This window comes from Procambarus clarkii, chromosome 6 (assembly GCF_040958095.1).
Source record: "Procambarus clarkii isolate CNS0578487 chromosome 6, FALCON_Pclarkii_2.0, whole genome shotgun sequence".
In the NCBI taxonomy this organism is placed as follows: domain Eukaryota; kingdom Metazoa; phylum Arthropoda; class Malacostraca; order Decapoda; family Cambaridae; genus Procambarus; species Procambarus clarkii.
In genome coordinates this window covers 27,157,172-27,176,802 of record NC_091155.1, presented here as the reverse complement: position 1 = coordinate 27,176,802, position 19,631 = coordinate 27,157,172, and the positions used below count along the sequence as shown (strand labels likewise).

At 46.1% G+C, this 19,631-nt stretch overlaps 1 protein-coding gene across 1 annotated transcript in view; it reads left to right on the top strand.

Annotated features, from left to right (window-relative positions):
* LOC123754053 (breast cancer anti-estrogen resistance protein 3 homolog) overlaps window positions 1–19,631 on the top strand; it is a 166,942-nt gene that overhangs the window by 60,774 nt on the left and 86,537 nt on the right. The window lies entirely within an intron of this gene.

Below are 19,631 nucleotides of genomic sequence, written 5' to 3'. Positions count from 1 at the left end.
AGTAGGTAATTGTCTAAACCAACTACAGGTAAATCAATAACTCACTCACTCTCTCACTCTCTCTCACTCTCTCTCTCTCTCTCTCTCTCTCTCTCTCTCTCTCTCTCTCTCTCTCTCTCTCTCTCTCTCTCTCTCTCTCTCTCTCTCTCTCTCTCTCTCTCTCTCTCTCTCTCTCTCTCTCTCTCTCTCTCTCTCTCTCTCTCTCTCTCTCTCTCTCTCTCTCTCTCTCTCTCTCTCTCTCTCTCTCTCTCTCTCTCTCTCTTTTCTCCTCCCCTTCCTGGCTTTTCAGGATCTCTTACCTTAATGACTCTTTGATGCTAGACGCTCCCGTCAGTGGCTTGCTATTGTTCATTGTTTTCTGTCATCTCTACACTTTCTTAGATCTGTCCCTGCAAGATGAATGACTCTCAATCCTTTCCCTCTCACTTCTTCCCCTCTCACTCTTTCCCCTCTTACCATTTTTTCCTTCCTTCCAGTACTTCATCAAAGTCGACTGGTTTTAGCCTCCCTCTAGTATATTTTTCCTTGCTCTTCCTTGTTCATTCACCCTTCCATTTCCCTCACAGAGAGAACACTACCTATTATTTTTCTGCAATTTCCTCTTCTACCTCTTTCCCTTCTCCCTCCTCTTCCACTACTTCCCCACATTCCATACCCTCCTATTTTAATGCTTTTCCCATTCTACTCTATCCATTTCCAAATATTTTTACTATTCCTCTACCTCCTCTTCCATTCTGTTACCTCATTCCTCTGACACCTTATCCATTCCACTACACACACACCCTTCTATAACTCTTCCATGGCATATTCCTCATTTGTACCTGGATGGGATTCTTGGGAGTTCTTTAACTCCTCAAGCCTTGTGAAAGCTTGATCCAACAGGCTGTTGTTTGTAACGACCCGCAGGCTCACATATCCACAACAGCCCGGTTGGTCCGGCACTTCTTGCAGAAAACTGCCCAGTTCTTTTCTTGAATTCCGCTTGGATCTCTGATGTTCGTACAATGTGCTACTCTCCACTGGTTCTATTATGCATAATCTTCCATATCGTCCACTCCAGTATGTTGTTATTTTAGTGTGTAGATTTTGGACCTAGTATTCCATGTATCTTATATGTATAACATAATACATATTTTCCGTGTATGTATTATTTGATACGTTTCTCGTCTCTTTTTTAAAGAGTACATTTTGAGAGCTTTGAGACGGTTCAATAATTTCACATTTCACTCTCCGTTCCATTTTTCTCTCTCCTTCAGTGTCTCCTCATGCCATTCCTTCTCTTCCATTGACCCCACCATTCCACTACCTTTTCCTCTCCCCAATGCTGCCCTTCTGGTCTATTACCTCTTCTTGCCCTACTCCCCCTCCTCTTCCGTTTCTCCTTCCCATTCCATTGCTCCCAATCACTCCCCCTCCTCTTCCGTTTCTCCTTCCCATTCCATTGCTCCCAATCACTCCCCCTCCTCTTCCGTTTCTCCTTCCCATTCCATTGCTCCCAATCACTCCCCCTCCTCTTCCGTTTCTCCTTCCCATTCCATTGCTCCCAATCACTCCCCCTCCTCTTCCGTTTCTCCTTCCCATTCCATTGCTCCCAATCACTCCCCTGTTCCACAAGTCCCATCCCAGCAGAGCAGTGGGCGGAGGGTGTCGACAGGAGTGGGCGGGAGGTGCGGGTATCACGTGATCTATGAGAAACGAGCACAATGTCTGTTGGTTTTATCAGGAAGGGAATAAATGGCCGCAAGAATAGTCTGCTGTCAGGGCCTCTCTCCCTAGCAGACAGCAGACTGCGGACCGCCACCCACCGGCCCGCGTCGTCGCTAGTGCCGGGGCTGTTTCTTTCACAGTCTGGCTATCAGCCGGGCTGTGGTGGGAATGTGGGCCTGCGGGCCGCTCCAAGCAACAGCCTGGTGGACCAAGCTCTCACTAGTCGAGCCTGGCCTCGGGCCGGGCTTGGGGAGTAGAAGAACTCCCAGAACCCCATCAATTAGGGGTCAAGCAGGTAGCTATCATAGTGTGGTTATCTTTCTCACAGTGTGGCTGTTTCTCACAGTGTGGCTGTTTCTCACAGTGTGGCTGTTTCTCAGTGTGGCTGTTTCTCACAGTGTGGCTGTTTCTCACAGTGTGGCTGTTTCTCAGTGTGGCTGTTTCCAGCCCATCCTCCTGGTTATATAGTACTTACGGTGCACATCGTACTGAGTACGGTGTGGACCATAAGTACATATATTGACGTACTGGACCATTAGAAAGTAGCATTTGGTACTATTGCATTTAGACAAACCGGAAAAGGTTTTGTATTTATGTTGATAATAAAGCTTAATTACCTAATACACGCTGAGGCCTAATATAGTACGTATATGTGCTATACTAGGCCTAGGATTTTATTTTTATTTTTTTCCGGACTATAAAGTGAAAAGTACCAAATTCTACTATTATAATTGTCTAAATAGGTGGATTGGTGGCTGAATGGGCTAGTTACTTCCCAGCCATATTTAACACTCCGTAACAAATGCGACTGAGAGAGTTTCTCTCTCTGTCTCTCTCTCTCTCTCTCTCTCTCTCTCTCTCTCTCTCTCTCTCTCTCTCTCTCTCTCTCTCTCTCTCTCTCTCTCTCTCTCTCTCTTATGTGTGCTTGTATCGTGTTGAGATTAAACACCTGACCTTTATTGACTCTTAATGGGAAGCTGCTGGTGAGGTGAATGGTTGATGGGGCCGAGGGGAGAGCCAGCCACCGCCTTTACTGCCTCGTTATGCCAACGTGGTACTTTCGTTATGCTTAAATTGCCATGCAAGACCGAGCTTTATTCTGGTCAAGTGCATGAGCACAGAGACTAGCCTGGTAGAGGGTACGGGCACAGTGACTATCCTGGTCGTGGGTACGGGTACAGTGACTATCCTGGTCGTGGGTACGGGCACATTGACTATCCTGGTCGTGGGTACGGGTACAGTGACTATCCTGGTCGAGGGTACGGGCACATAACCCTATTTCGAAACCAGTATTCGCCCAGGTCTTTCCTGAATCTGAACTTATCCAATTTATATCCATTCTTTCGACTTGTGAAGCAAAGAAACCATGAGTAATCTTACCTTTCCCAGTTTATAGTACATTACACTACACCACACACCACCACACCACACACCACACCACCACACCACACCACCACACCACACCACCACACCACACCACCACACCACACCACCACCACACCACCACACCACCACCACACCACCACACCACACCACCACCACACCACCACACACCACACACCACACACCACACACCACACACCACACACCACACCACACCACCACCACACACCACACACCACACACCACACCACCACACCACACTACCACCACACCACCACATCCTATCCACCTTACCACCGTGTGGATGCACCCAGCACGTCAACACTACCCCTCTCACCGGAGCCTCTTACTTCCCACATCACACACCTGAACACGAACGATTTCGTTATCCCATTATCTATGTACAGGCGCCAGGCAGGTAATGGCACAGTGATAGCCTAAGCTCCTCAACACTATTTACACCCACTGATGTCCCCTTAACTCTTACGCTACGCGTCGGCACAGCATCCATCTCTCGTAAAGGAACCCCGTACCTGGTTACTGAGATAACATCACTGACTGACCTGACAAGGCTGTTTGGTTGTCTGTCGTCTTGACTGACTGTCAAGAAGCCTCTGAAAGCTCCTCAGGAAACTGACTGGGACCGGCGGTGTTGGTCGGTCAGTAGTTTGTCAAACAAATGGACCGTCGCTCGCGGGGAACTTAGCCAAGTTCGAGGGTATTGAGAGCTCTTGGCTACCTTGATACCGTGCGATGATTTCGGGGCTCAGCGTCCCTGCGGCTCGGTTCTCGACTAGGTCTCCTGGTTGCTGGACTGGTCAAGCAGGCTGTTGGACGCGGCTGCTTAGTGACCTACGTCATCTCTTCCTTGACACCAAACATATACTCCAGACATCTTGGTCCAGACTTGGTCCAGACTTGGTCCAGACCTCCCAGCTGACCCCTCGCCCTCCTTCCCCCCCCCTCCCCCTAAATAATCAAGGCACGTCCCTTCATGCCATGTTTGTTTTGTGAAGGTATCCATTAGATGCCCAGGTGTATCTTGAGGTTTATAACGCATGTCTAAGGAGCTCTTACCTGTGAGAGGGGGTGGGAGGGAGGGAGAGTGAAGGGGGGGGGGGGGGATGGAAGCCTGTATCTAGGGGATACTAACATGACCCGTAGTGAGGTGCTTAATAAAATATACAAGCACTAGTCTGCAGTGAGTAGGTAAACACCGTGACTAATATGGTGGAAGTGCTGACAGAATATAATAATATTTAGAATAATATTAAGAATAGAATAACAATAGAAGCCGTAACTGTGGCTATTATCCTTGTATATGTCATACAGCATAGAGGCAAGGTGGCAGCAGTTTAAAGTCCAACTCCAGAAAATACAATGCTGCTTGGGTATGTGGGCCTGCGGGCCGCTCCAAGCAACAGCCAGGTGGACCAAACTCTCACAAGTCGAGCCTGGCCTCGGGCCGGGCTTGGGGAGTAGAAGAACTCCCAGAACCCCATCAACCAGGTATCAACCAGGTAGCCTCAGACACCAAGCCCCAAACATCTTCTTCCTTGGGGACTTGAATTTACGAAATCTAAAATGAAAACAAAGATATATTAGAGCGAATCCCAAGAAGCTGTCTAAAGAGTCACATATAAGTGAATCCCTTCAATAAAACATCTAAATTATTGAGACCGCTTAAAAAAATGTAAATCTATTTTCTCTAGAAAACAGGCGGGAGAGATATAATTTAGACATGAAAAATATTAAGAGAGTCTAATTCCAAATCTGTACATGAAAATAACGTCTTTCAAGACCAGGAGACAAGGCAGGATATGCAACTATCCCTGTTGAAAATCAGATGTGTCATAGGTTATAACTATAACAATAGGTTATAACTACAACAATAGGTTATAACCATAACTAACCTACCCCCTTCACGATGTTCAAAAGAGGCATCTAACAGCCTGGTAAATCAAACTACCCACCTGGTCAGAGATCGTTCCGTGAGGACATTGGTCTCTGGAACAAGCACAAGGTTCATAAAAGGTAGGTATTATTATTATTGGTATAATAATAATAATATTTTTATTATATTAGCTTCAATTTCTACTAATATTAGCTTCATCTCTACTGCAATTAGCTAGAGTCCGTGTTCCGTTAACCTTCGTTTATTCATTTAAAATCATGTTCAACTACCAGATGAGAATTAATGTTGAGCTCGGTCGACCAGTCCAGCAACGAGGACGCTCAGCCCCGAAATCATCTCAAGGTAACTTCATGGTAACCTCGTGTTGCGTCCTGTTGACACTGTTGCGTCCTGTTGACAGTGTTGCGTCCTGTTGACACTGTTGCGTCCTGTTGACACTGTTGCGTCCTGTTGACACTGTTGCGTCCTGTTGACAGTGTTGCGTCCTGTTGACACTGTTGCGTCCTGTTGACACTGTTGCGTCCTGTTGACACTGTTGCGTCTTGTTGACACTGTTGCGTCCTGGTTTGCTCAAGTGTGGCACTGGCACCCGGCCTATCTGGCTAGCGGCATCCGGCTTCTACTTCTTGGTCAACGCTTGTCGCAAACATTCTCTCTGTTGGGACTTTTATCAGGCATTTGTTTTCGCATAATTGTCACTCACAGTTATTGATGCTGTCTAGCAGCGCCAAGGTTATGCCTCAGGTATGCCGGCAAAAAGGCATTCGCAATAAATTAATTTCCAGTTGTTGTAAAAGATTTGCTACCTGGAACAAAAACTTCCAAGCAGCACGGGCTATGGTGAGCCCGTGAATTTGCAGCTTATTTGGGGGTTATGATTCAGCTGGACTCGCCTGGTTGGTATCTTTACTGTCCAGTTGGGTTTTTTTTTTTCCCCCGTTGTAAAAATAAATCTGTTTTCAATATGAATTCCTGATGTGCGTATCTGCGTGACGCAATAGACTGGATCACATTTAGACTGGTGTTGCGTCAGCGTAAAAGGGTGAGGTGCAATCACTTATTAACACTAAGGATTGTTGAGATTGTAACGTAAAGGGTACTTGATTAACCGGGCTGTGGTTCATAGTTAACGGTCTGGTCAAACTGGCGTCTAACTGCCTGGTTGACCAGACCGTTAACAGGCAGCGATCCTCGGTGCCAACTCAAGGTAAGGTGAAGCAGACTGGGGTTGTTTGGAAGAGCAGACTGGGGTTGTTTGGAAGAGCAGACTGGCTTGTTTGGTATACGAGAACTTGCTCCATTACCCCTCTCGGAACACACACGGGAAATTATCAGATGGCCGGCGGGTTTCCGTCAGGCAGGTCCTCCTCCCTGAAGCGAGCCTTGCGGTGCTAATTAGTCGCCAGACCTTCACTACAAGACGTAATTGTAGTGTGAAGTCATGCAGGACTCTTGTGCTCTTAACTAGGTATAAACCGAGGCGCTCAAACTCGTTTGTGAGAATGTTAGCTCTTATAGCTCCCTGCTCGACACCCGAGGCTACACCAGGCAGGGGGACGTCCTGTCCTCGTGTGCCCCTCTGACCAGACAGTTGTGTACACTGAAGCAGCAGCTGACTAGTGTGTTGTTTACACTGAAGCACCAGCTGACTAGTGTTGTATACACTGAAGCACCAGCTGATGAGCAAATTGGTGTATGGATTTGTTAGGTTATGTGAGAAAAACAGTTTACAGTACCCACATGTTAAGACTCTGGCAGTCGAGTACACTCTGCTTGTACAACTACACTGCCTCATTGTCTTAATGGAGTGTAAACATTCCTCTTAAGACAATGACCCCTTTAATACTGACGTCTTCATTCATAAGCTGCTCTCTCTGGATGAACGATCATTGTGTGTGTCTGTACTACACAGGAGCGCCATGGCACTTCGTCAAGTCGTTCCTCCAGTTCTGTGAAGACGAGCACTGAGAAATAAAGCACTGAGTGTTCTCCTTATTTCTTTTTAGTCCTCTTCCTCTTCCGTGCGTGTGTGTGTGTGGGTCGGCCAGGTGGCCGAGACGAGCCACCAGCAGCAGCAGGAGGGTGGAGTCGCTGCACGTGCCCCGGCACTGAGGTATTCATCTGGGTACTGGCCGATCCTTTCTAGAACAATCAAGGTCATCGGGCAGTTACAAGTTAGAGAGAAAAAAGTTGTAAGTTGAGAAGCGGGGGTTTGGGAACGCTTCTACTGAGTCTCTCTAGAAGGATATCTTGTACTTCCTTCTGTATCTCTCTCTCTCTCCCTCTTTACTTCGACTCCTATGTCTCTCTTTCTCTTGTTTCGTTATCACACTTCCTCTTTATTATCATCTCTTGACTCTGCCATATTTGTTTACCAACTTTAGCATCTCTTCTTTGTTGTGTACTCTTATTAAATATCTCTTTTTGAATGCCCCATTTTCACGTTTGATCCCCGTTCTGTGTATGGTATGAGAGGAGGGGGGGAGAAGTGGGCAGGAATGCAGTGGTTGGGGGTTAGGGGGGGGAGATGGGGCAAGGGGGGGTTAGGGGGAGGGGGAGATGGGGCAAGGCAGGGAGGCGGGGCACGGGGGAGGGGCAGCATCCCTCACTGAGTAATCACCCACACATACCTCCTCCGGGTTTATGAAGCAGGTTGTTCGACCAGCTTCGTTTCCTCTTTTGGTGGAAGTAGACGGTAGTACTGCAGGCGCCTGCAGAGGCAGACTCGTTCCTGGGAAGTCTATGGATCAACCTTCCTCCCCCGTCTGGTCAACCAAGCTGTTTGACGCGGCTGCTCGCACCTGGTATATGCACCACTGTCTCGTTCATCAGGTATTCTTGGCAGGTGTTTATCAAGTTTTCTTTTGAACACTTGAGAGGTCGGCTTTACCCGCAAGGTACCTTGCCTTACCTTGAGGTTACCTTGAGGTGCTTCCGGGGCTTAGCGTCCCCGCGGCCCGGTCGTCGACCAGGCCTCCTGGTTGCTGGACAAGGTAGAACACAACCCGTTCATCGGTTAACAACCAGGTTGCTAATTACTGCTGGCTGAGCAGTAGTTAAGTCAATTAGTCAGTTGGCGGGCAGTCAATCCTCCCTCTCCAGGATTCGAACCTAGACCAACATTGATCGCGAGGCAGTGTTGCCACTGTCACCAGGGAGTTTTGCTGGTACTCGATTTTGGTAACACTGGCTTCTCAGTGTTACCAAAATCATTACTTTAACACTGGCTTCTCAGTGTTACCAAGGTCAGAATTAAAGCACCGAAATTTTGACGTTCTCTGTGCATCGGCCTCGATAGGTTAGGTGGGTTGCTTGGGGTTATACGTTTCTGGTTACAGTTGCGTATTTTTACAGAGTGGTACATCAGCCTCGGCCTGTATTCTCTCCTTTAGTAACAGCCAGTTACTGCTGCTGTATTGGAGGGTTTCACGATGTATTGTTAACTAGGGGGGGGAAGGGGGGGGGAGGTTGTACTCGGCTGTACCCGAGTCTCTCCCTACCAGCCTTCCCCCCCTCTCCTGTCTTCTCTTCTCTCACTTCTTCCTTCTCTCCTCTCACATTCATGGGGTACTGCAATACCGGGCCGATCCGCGGCAAAGGTGGAGCAAGCTCCTAGCATTTCGTCATGTTGCAAAAATCAGTTTAATATCGAGGATACCACATGGGGATTTCACCTTCACCACGAGGAAATCTAGGGAATCGACCTGCCACCTTTCACTGATTTTGTGGAGTGGGTATGTCTACTATTTGGCTCGATCCCCGTCTTAATGTAACCACTAGGACCGACCCTGAACCAGCCCATGTCTCTCCCGTATCCCAGACCATTCACCCTGCAAAGTTGGGCTTGGCTAGCCCCAAGCGCCTGGCCTCCAACCTTAAACACAAGACATTATCTCATAGATAAATGTGTACTTTGAGGCTGTGCAACCTGTGTGAGATCGTTTGGTGAGGTAACGCGAGATTGATTGATTGATGAAGATTAAGCCACTCAAAAGGTGGCACGGGCATGAATAGCCCGTAAGTGGTGGCCTTTTTTGAGCCATTACCAGTATCAAGAGCTGATACTGGAGATCTGTGGAGGTGCGACTGCACCCTGCGTGACGGAGGTGTCTCCCGTCTAACGCGAGAGGTCTGGACCCTTATATATAGAACGAGGGTGTTGACAATTACTGGTTTATAATTGTCTCGAATTGTGCTAATTGCACCATTTTCTTCAGTGGGAAGAGGTGATGTAGGGTGTGTGGGGGGGGGGGGTTGTGAGCAAAGATGAGCTTGCTCACGAGTTGTATTAACCTAATTGTGCTTGCGGGGGTTGAGCTTTGGCTCTTTGGTCCCGCCTCTCAACTGTCAATCAACTGGTGTACATATTCCTGAGCCTACCGGGCTCTATCATATCTACATTTGAAACTGTGTATGGAGTCAGCCTCCACCACATCACTGCCTAATGCATTCCATTTATTAACTACTCTGAGTTGTGGAAGAGGGGCTGGGAGGGTGAGAGACGGGTGGGAGGGTGAGGGAGGGTGATTGTCTAGGCAGCAGGCAATACATAGTCGTTTAGACTACAAGAGGAAATTTGCATAGGAAGTAGTTCTTTGTGTACTGTTTTAAATTATTACTTTATACTTATGCATATTCAATACCCATTTGTAGAGGGGTATATATATATATATATATATATATATATATATATATATATATATATATATATATATATATATATATATATATATAATGCAGGGGAGGGAGGGAGGGAGGGAATTATCCGGAGAAAGCGCCAAGCCATTACGACTATATAGCACTGGGAAGGGGGTCAGGATAAGGATTTGGGATGGGACGGGGGGAAGGAATGGTGCCCAAGCACTTGGACGGTCGGGGATTGAACGCCGATCTGCATGAGGCGTTCAATCTAATCAGGTTCAGATGTGTTGAAATAGACACTAAAACGTTCAAACTCTCCACAGCTGGGGTCCGCAGCTGGGGTCCGCAGCTGGGGTCCATAGTTTGGGGGAGTCCACAACCGTTGGGGGAAGAGGGGGAGTGGAGGGAGGGAAAGCGGGAGCGATGACCAGTTAACCACAGTCCCAGAGTGGACAGAAGTTCTAATTTAGTCAGTAACTGGCCGTCACAGACAGTCAGTGACCTCAGCGTGTATATATATATCGTGTACCAACGCGTGAGAACCTCTCAGCCGCTGAGTTAACGCAAGCCTTAAACGAAGCCTCTCAAATCACCACTAAATCACCCAACCACCGCTGGGGTGACGCCCAATTAGCGCCTCTCTGGCACAAAAAACAATGAGATAATTAACGTAATTACATCAGGGGGAATAAAAGTTTGTAATAGAGGTAATTGACCGTCTTCATCCTGAATATTTGACCAAAGTCATGGTATTCTCAGGGTCCTTGTGGGAGAGGTTTGACCCGGGTGTGGTGAGCCATGGGGGCCTTCCACGCCTGCAGGTGTGGCGCCTTGGGGGCCTTCCACGCCTGCAGGTGTGGAGCCGTGGGGGCCTTCCTCGCCTGCAGGTGTGGAGCCGTGGGGGCCTTCCTCGCCTGCAGGTGTGGAGCCGTGGGGGCCTTCCTCGCTTGCAGGTGTGGAGCCGTGGGGGCCTTCCACGCCTGCAGGTGTGGCGCCGTGGGGGCCTTCCTCGCCTGCAGGTGTGGCGCCTTGGGGGCCTTCCACGCCTGCAGGTGTGGAGCCGTGGGGGCCTTCCTCGCTTGCAGGTGTGGCGCCGTGAGGCCCTTCCTCGCCTGCAGGTATGGAGCCGTGGGGGCCTTCCTCGCCTGCAGGTGTGGAGCCGTGGGGGCCTTCCACGCCTGCAGGTGTGGCCCTCAGAGAACAATTGAGATCAACCTCCCAGAACTAGTAAGTGATCATTTTGCAATATATTGTGAATACAATGTGGCGGATATTAGGTCCAATCCTCATCCTAGAGTTAAAATTAACATTCCAGACAATCTTAAACAGCACTTTAAGGCTTATGTACATAAGTGGTACACTGGGTATACACCTGTATCAGTGGACCACTTTTACAATGATCTTGTCAGTATCATTACCAGTTATTATGATACCTGGGTTAAATCAAGGAAAAAAAAGAACACTCGTTCTTCCTCATGGACAGAGGATCCTATTATTATTGCAGAGCGAGCTAAAGTGCTTCAGCTTGCTGACTCTTATAAACGAGACAAAACAGCTGACAATTTACTTGCATTCCTTAATGCCAACAGAGATTTTCGCGAGCTTAAGGGTCAAGTTAAGAACACATATTGGGAACAATTCCTACAAGGTATCAATAGAACTACAACATTATCAGAAATGTGGAACAAAATTAAAAACATTACCAAACCTTCAGCCCCAGTTCAGCTTCATCATACTCCTGCAGAATATGCTGACATGCTCCTAGCTCAATGGTCTAGTGTCTCACAAATTTCTTCCTTACCCCCAGATATACAGCAGCATTTAAGACATACCAACATTAACAGAAACTTTAATATTGAAATAGCACGCTCCTCACCAGATTTAACGGATCAGTTTCCTATAACCCCCTTTGAATTAACATCAGCATTAGGAAAACCTAGGCAAACTGCCCCTGGTGAGGATGGTATAACTTATAACATCTTGAGCTTACTGAATGATGTCCCTAGCCACCCTCTGCTTGACCTCTATCAAATGAGTCTCTCACAAGGTATCTTGCCAAAGAAATGGACACAAAGTCTCATAATACCAATTCCTAAACCTAACTCTCAAAAATTCAGACCCATTTCCCTTACATCTTGCATGTGTAAAGTCTTGGAGAGAATTGTTCTCAATCGTGTCATGTTTCAGGTCAAAGAAAAACTGGCCCCAAACCTATATGGGTTCATGCCCAAGTGTAGCACACAAACATGCTTTGCTGAATACTTTGTAAACTCCCAGGATGGGACACAGGCAGCCTTTATTGACCTAAAGTCAGCTTTCGATGTAGCGAATGGCGAAATAATATTAGAGCAACTTGCTGAATTTGGAATCAAAGGTAATCTTCTGAGTTGGATAAAGAGCTACCTATCCAACAGGCGTGCTAGTGTCCTATTTAAAGGAGTTAAAAGTACAAGAACAGATGCATTCGAACTAGGCACACCTCAAGGCGGTGTCCTAAGCCCTATGCTCTTCAATATACTTATGCACAAACTTATCCATGACATACCTGTACAACCTACGGAAACAGTTATATGTTATGCTGATGACATTTGTATTATGGCACACAGTAAACCAAGGCTACAAATGTTACTTGATGCATTCTCCAAGAAAGTAGTAGAATGTGGCCTCATAATCTCTGTTGATAAAACAAGGGTTCTTATTCCCCATTCTCTTCATGCTAACTATACTATTAATGGAGTGCCCGTGGAGACTTGTGAGTCTTATAAATATCTTGGAGTCGAGGTTAATGATACAAATCTCATCAGCAACCTGCGTAAAAAACTTGTTGAGCGTCTTAAACCTCTCAGAACTCTTGTTGGCAAAGGATTTGGCATTAACATAAAATATGCTCGTAGTTTTTATATTGCCTTTATACGATCTGTTGTTGATTATTATGCCTTGCATCTTCTTAATTTTTCTCCTAAACAATTACAAGGCCTAGATGTAGTACAGAATGATGCCATGCGCATCATCCTGGGTTGTCCTAGAACTGTCAGAATTGTTAACATGAGAAAGGAACTAAACTTACCTTCCATTTACGAAAGAATAGTTCTACTTAGTACTATGTTTTGCGCCAAAACTTTGAAAAATAATGGTCCCCCCAGCTCTATTCAAATTAAATTGAGATCCATTCTAAACAATTCTGACTGTTCCCTCAATCCGCCGCAAAAAGCTCCCTACAGTGTGTGGCTCAGTTGTTGTGTCTATAATCTTCAGAAACTGAATGTATCTCTTAACCCTGATAAAACTGTTCACTATATTCCCCCTTGGAAAGATGTGGAGGTCTCTCTGCATTATACTCCCATCAGTGTAAAACAAATGTATAACACTGACATTTTGAGATGTATAACATTAGAAGCTATTGACAGTCATCTTCAAATTCTCAAACCGACTGAATCCTATGCCTTTACTGATGGCTCTGTGCAGTTAGGCACTGGTAGAACAGGTTGTGCATGTGCAGTGTATAAAGGGAATGAAATGATCATGACTAGTACACAGAGATTGAACAACTGGGCAAGCACGACACAGACCGAGCTATTGGGTATTTATCTAGCCACTGAATACCTTAAGCTCAATGGTGGTGGAGTTATTTTCTGTGACTCTAAAAGTGCTCTGCAGTCCTTAAATAACCCATCACAATGTATGTCGGAAGTAGCTTGTAATATTAAATGGAATGTAATTTTTGCCAATGATAATAATTCTTGTATAAAATTTGTGTGGATCCCATCCCATGTTGGAGTTGAAAAACATGACTTTGTAGATCAATTGGCCAATGAGGCTTGCAGGAAAGAAAACATTGATTATGATTTTGGACTATCTAATGCAGTTATTAGAAACATACAAATTAAAGAAATTAATTCAGATTTAGAAGAACTAAGAAATGCACAGAGACCTGAAAGCTGCAGTATTAAAAGTTATGACAAGTTCTGTAATAATAGGTATTTGTATGGTCAGCACAGTAACCGGACCAGGCAATGTGATGTAGTAATCGCGCGAATTCGCCTTGGCTATAGACACATCTGGCAGGTTAGTGAGGCTGAGCCACTACCAGAATATTCAGATTGTAAACTCTGTGATAAACCTTTAATGCATTCACTAGAACACTATATTGATGAATGTGAAACCGTAAAGGACTTTAGACCTCCTGGCCTATTGTACCACCAACTGTGTAACTATTTTATTGACTCAGGTGTTCTGGACGACATCCTAACAATTTACCCAAAATTTGCTTGTCCATTTTAAAGAATGAAGAACAATTTCTACTTATATTCTAAGCTGTATCACTTATGAACCCATCCCTGCACTTGTGTGGCAGTGCACAATAGAAAGTTGTTTTCACATATCCACACATTAAAACATTGATTGTAACCGTGATATATATGTGCTTCAGCCTACAGTTTAGGCCTATTGTCTTATGTATGACCCTCTGTCCTGCGTGACAGTGAATACTAGCATTAACCTCAATTTAATAAGACTATCAAAATCCTCAGATTAGGCAAAATTGTAATTAATTTTGTCAATAAAGATGTTAATAATAATAATAACCACCCATTTTGCCCTTCACGGTGGGTGGGAAGGGGCGTGGGGGTGGACGATGGATACTCCTGGTGTTGTTGGCCACTAAGTGAGGACATTTTGGGGAGGATTGTAATGGGCGAGGGTCATGCACTAGTCCCTGTTTAGGGAGGCGTGATTCCTGTCAGGCTCCCGGTGACAGGTCACTCGTCGCGGGTGGTGACAGGTCACTCGTCGCGGGTGGTGACAGGTCACTCGTCGCGGGTGGTGACAGGTCACTCGTCGCGGGTGGTGACAGGTCACTCGTCGCGGGTGGTGACAGGGGTCACTGGACGGCGGAGGTGACATTATTTGTACACAAAATCAGTATCGGAAGAGAGAATTAGTCTTGTAAATTGGTTCCTGCGTGGTGATCTTGTACTCATCTAGTTGTACTTGCGGGGGTTGAGCTGTGGCTCTTTTGGCCCGCCTCTCAACTGCCAATCAACTGGTCCCCCCCCCCCACACACACACACAGGAAGCAGCCAATAGTAGCTGTCTGACTCCCAAGTATCTATTTACTGCTAGGTGAACAAGAGCATCAGAGTGAAAGAAACTGTCCATGTGTTTCCGCCTCCGCCGGGGATCCAACCCGGATCCCTTAGGACTACTAACCCCAAGCGCTGTCCACTCAGCCGTCAGGCCTTTTAGTTTTATACGCTTGTGCGTGCACACACGCGCTCTGGCAGTGTTGCCTCCGACACATGTATAAGATCCAGGTGTAAGGGAAGAGGGGGAACGGGTTAAGGGTGGTGTAAGGTAAAGAATTTCCACCCCAAGTGAAGGGTAAACCTCACTGGAGATGAAGGTAAGTCAGCCAGTGTGGTGTGGAGGAGGGCGCCTGCACACTCCCCGCGCCGCGGCTGAGTTATAGCTCCAGTATCCACAGAGAATCACAGACATTACTTATAATTCATCGCTAAAATAATGCGGTACTCGGGCTAAAAACAAAGCCGTGCCTTCACGCCATCGCCTTTTGGAGCCGCCGGAGTTTGGCGAGTCTGAGACAGGTTGTGGCGCCGATGACTTGGTCCGCCCCCCACCCCATCACCCCCTCACCCCATCACGCCCCAAAGCTGGCGTTCACTATAGCACGCTCGTTAGCCCGTCATACGAATTGTTTTAGAGTTTACGGGTAATTTGGGTTTGACGCTCGCTCCCACCTCATAGTTGACAGCTGAGCCGGCAGGTGACTCCTTGACCTGAGTCCCAGTCCACCCCCTTGACCTTGCCAGGATGGAGGCGACCGCTCCCCCCCCCCCCCCGCCCTCCCAACTAGTGCATGGGAGACGTCATCACCTTCACAGGGAAACCAGGCGAGGCGCCCACGTACATGTAAGTAAACCTCGCTAGGTGTCAACAGAGCTGCTCTGACACTGTGTAGTTGATTGTGGCAAAGTCAACCAACTGTGTCACTGACCTTCAAGATATCTATAATATTCCGGGGCAATATAAGAACATAATTCTAGCACTGTATCCTAGTTTTTGACTGGCTGGCTATCATCCACTGGCTGTCACCCACTGGCTGCCACTCACTGGCTATCACCCACACTGGCTATCACCCACACTGGCTATCACCCACACTGGCTATCACCCACACTGGCTGTCACCCACTGGCTGCCACTCACTGGCTATCACCCACACTGGCTATCACCCACACTGGCTATCACCCACACTGGCTATCACCCACACTGGCTATCACCCACACTGGCTATCACCCACACTGGCTGTCACCCACTGGCTGCCACTCACTGGCTATCACCCACACTGGCTATCACCCACACTGGCTATCACCCACACTGGCTGTCACCCACACTGGCTGTCACCCACTGGCTACCACCCACTTGAGTCAGGAGGTGCATAACTGATAACAATAATTACATGTAACTGGTTCAGCAGTAATGTACCACCTTAGCTACACAAATATTGTGGTACAATTCCTGAACACATTCAGCGACGCAGTAAATCATCGACCATCGCCCAGAGGACAACTTGTAGGGGATCCATAATAAAGTAATTAAACTACAAAAAAATATGTAGACTGATTAATTCGTAAAAGCTTGTAGATTGATAATTGACTTGAACACCATCTTGCAATCATTAGCTTGGCTACAAATGGCAGGAAACGTATAAGGAAAACAATTAAAATGTAAATTTTTGGAGCCCCTTAATGGATTTGATAGGTGCTAATTAAGTGTTTGATGATGATTCCCGGACACGCTGCCGCCTCCTTAACTGTGGTTTACCTGTTCTTAGCTTCGATAGTTAGGAGCTCGTCTTAAACATTATGACATCATAGTGACGTCACACCTCGTTCACACCACATTATGACATCATAGTGACGTCAGACCTACACACCATATATAAAACTTATTTATTTCTAATTTTCGGTAGGCTGGAATATTTTAGGTTTGGTGTGCTTGTAAAGTAGCGATGACGTAGAGGGGTGCATGCTTTGCTCAGGACTTGGACCCTACTGGGAACGTGGCGACTGCAGATGGCGTCCGGACAGGTTATCAGTGGTGAGAAAATGTTGAAGTGTGAGTAACATTTGTGGGTGAGTGAGTCAGCTTCCGCCCCTGCTGCTGCTGCTGCTGCCTCAGTGGTGGCGACAGGCGGCAACCCCCCCCCCCCCTTGTTATTCTCACAGTGGGACGCCTAACCCCCATGCTCCTCTTATTACTGCCATTGTTATGGTTATATATATATATATATATATATATATATATATATATATATATATATATATATATATATATATATATATATATATCATATATATATATATATATAATATATATATATATATATATATATATATATAATATATATATATATATTATATATTAGAAAATAGGAACACTAGTATAGGGAGTTTGTGTACTTGTTCAGGTGGCATAACTTTCATCTTGAGGTCAAATTTTGAGTAATTTACTAATAATGGTCATTGTCTCTCGATGGAATAGCCCACTCAATTCTCTCTCTCTCTCTCTCTCTCTCTCTCTCTCTCTCTCTCTCTCTCTCTCTCTCTCTCTCTCTCTCTCTCAATTTCTTTGTTTTAAAGTTTCTCTCTCTCCCTTACGATCTCTCTCTAAATATGTCAAGTTCTTGGACTGTTTCCTCCAAGTTCGCTGCCTAGGCTCTTGGGTCGACCTCCAGGGGTCTCCGCCAACACTCTGCGTGTCTCCTGAGTGTGTGTAGTGGTGCTTGAAGCGTGTCTCCAGCGGTGGGAAGTCTCTCCTTCAAGTGTGCAGCCATGTTTTTCTCGCAAATGGCGTTTGTTCTGTGTTGTAGAATTCCTTAATTTATTTTCCAAAGATCATTTACTTATAATGATGGTGAATGTTGGTTACTCCGTTTCGTTGGATAACCTTGGGAAAGCTCAGAGAGAAACTTGTGGGAGAAACTGATAATCAACCGGAACACAATCGGTATGAAGGTTGACAAAATGTTTAGTGCTATATAAAGTTTCGGGAAGTTTTTATTTCTTGCGAAACTTAAATATTGGGAATACTGAACTAGAACAATGCCTGGTTGACTAGGCCACTAACGAGGTCTGCAGTTGTTATTTAACATTCAACTTCTCGGTACACAAAGTTGCAAGTATCACGGGCTATGGTGAGCCCGTAGTGGACTTACCTTGGCACAGGAGCGGGGCTGTTCAGAGACCGGGCCTAAGGGGGACGTTGATCCTCGGAACCAACACAGGGTAACATCAAAGGACTCCCAAACTGGTAGAGAGAACAGTTATGCAATTCGTTCTTAGACCAGAACTGGCTTGTTAAGCATGATAAGGAAGGTCATTAGTCTTTGTAAAGAAGAGTGAATCATTATGCTACAATTTCCTGATGAAATTTGAAAGCGTTTTAAAATATTAGGAATAAATAAAATTTTACAAATCCACAAGGGCCGTGACGAGGATTCGAACCTGCGTCCGGGAGCATCCCAGACACTGCCTTAATCGACTGAGCTACGACAGGGTAAAGGGTTTTGTTCATTTGATGCATCACGTTAGTGTGATCTCTGTGTGTGAAATTAAATTTTGTTTCTGTTGTTTATAGAACATTCCATAGATGGCAACTTAATTTGTGATGAAGACACGAGAATGACTTTAAAAATGTTTATTCGCATCTGTAGATATATTTAAGACTATTTCCTTTGATAACACTATTCTTTGTCAGTAGCGAGACCTTTCTTAGTTAGAAAAACCTGTCGATTGGCTGCGTTTACAGTCATACAACTGGAAAACTGCCGTAGTCATATGTTTTGTCAAGAAACATAAGTATAAAAAAAATATTTAAAGTTTGTTATCAATAAAGTATGTTATCAGTAAAGTTTGTTATCAAAAAAAGTATGTTATCAATAATTCTCAAGCACTAAGAAATGTATATAGTTGCTTGAATCAGATGCAGAAACTCGACACTTATCTTTGCACATTAAGCAAATTTGATGATGAGGTAAGTGGTATGAACTGAAACAAGTGGTTACCTTGCGATGATTCCAGGCTTAGCGTCCCCGCGGCCCGGTCCTCGACGAGGCCTCCTTGTTGCTGGACTGGTCAACCAGGCTGTTGGACGCGGCTGCTCGCAGTCTGACGTATCTCACACAGCCGGGTTGATCAGGTAACCTTTGGATGGTAGTGGAAGCCACCTCGATCCTCAACTTTAAGGATTCGACAAAGAATTCGAACGACAGAACCTAATCTTACGATAATTTCGGGGCTCAACATCCCCGCGACCCGGTCTCCGACTAGGCCTGCTTAGCATAATTGCTAAATTTAACTAAGAATAGTTAAAGAATCAAATATAACACAGCAAGAACCACAAGGGTAGTAGGCGGGGCATAGAGAGTTAAGACCGCACTTCCTGGTTGTTCCTGTTATGTAAACACATGACTGCGCCGCTGGTGACAAGCGCTGACACCTCCCCATAGTGTGTTGGCAGCCCCCTCCCCCCCCCTGGTGTAGCGGAAACATTGTAAACAGTCTTTTACAGTCTTTTACAGTCTTCTACAGTAAACAGTCGAGGACCGGGCCGCGGGGACACTAAAGCCCCGAAATCATCTCAAGATAACCTCAAGAAGTCTTTACCTTGGGTGGAGTGGGAGTCATGGCGTCACTAGCACCAGGAGCTCACTAGCTCTCTCTCTCCTCTAGGGTACTGTCAGTACTCCAGGACTTGTTCTCATCCTGAAGTAGACATAAGACATAGAAAAGGACTCAAGCTACAGCACCGTAACATCCTTCCATCTCTCTCTCTCTCTCTGTAGGCTTAAATCCTTTTTAATCTTAGTTGACCGCTATCACTTCACCGCGTTTTCCGATGGCCTTATGGCTAGACTCTAGACGGATGCTGCATCTTGCTGTATTGTCTTGGGGGGCGCTGAGGTGGTT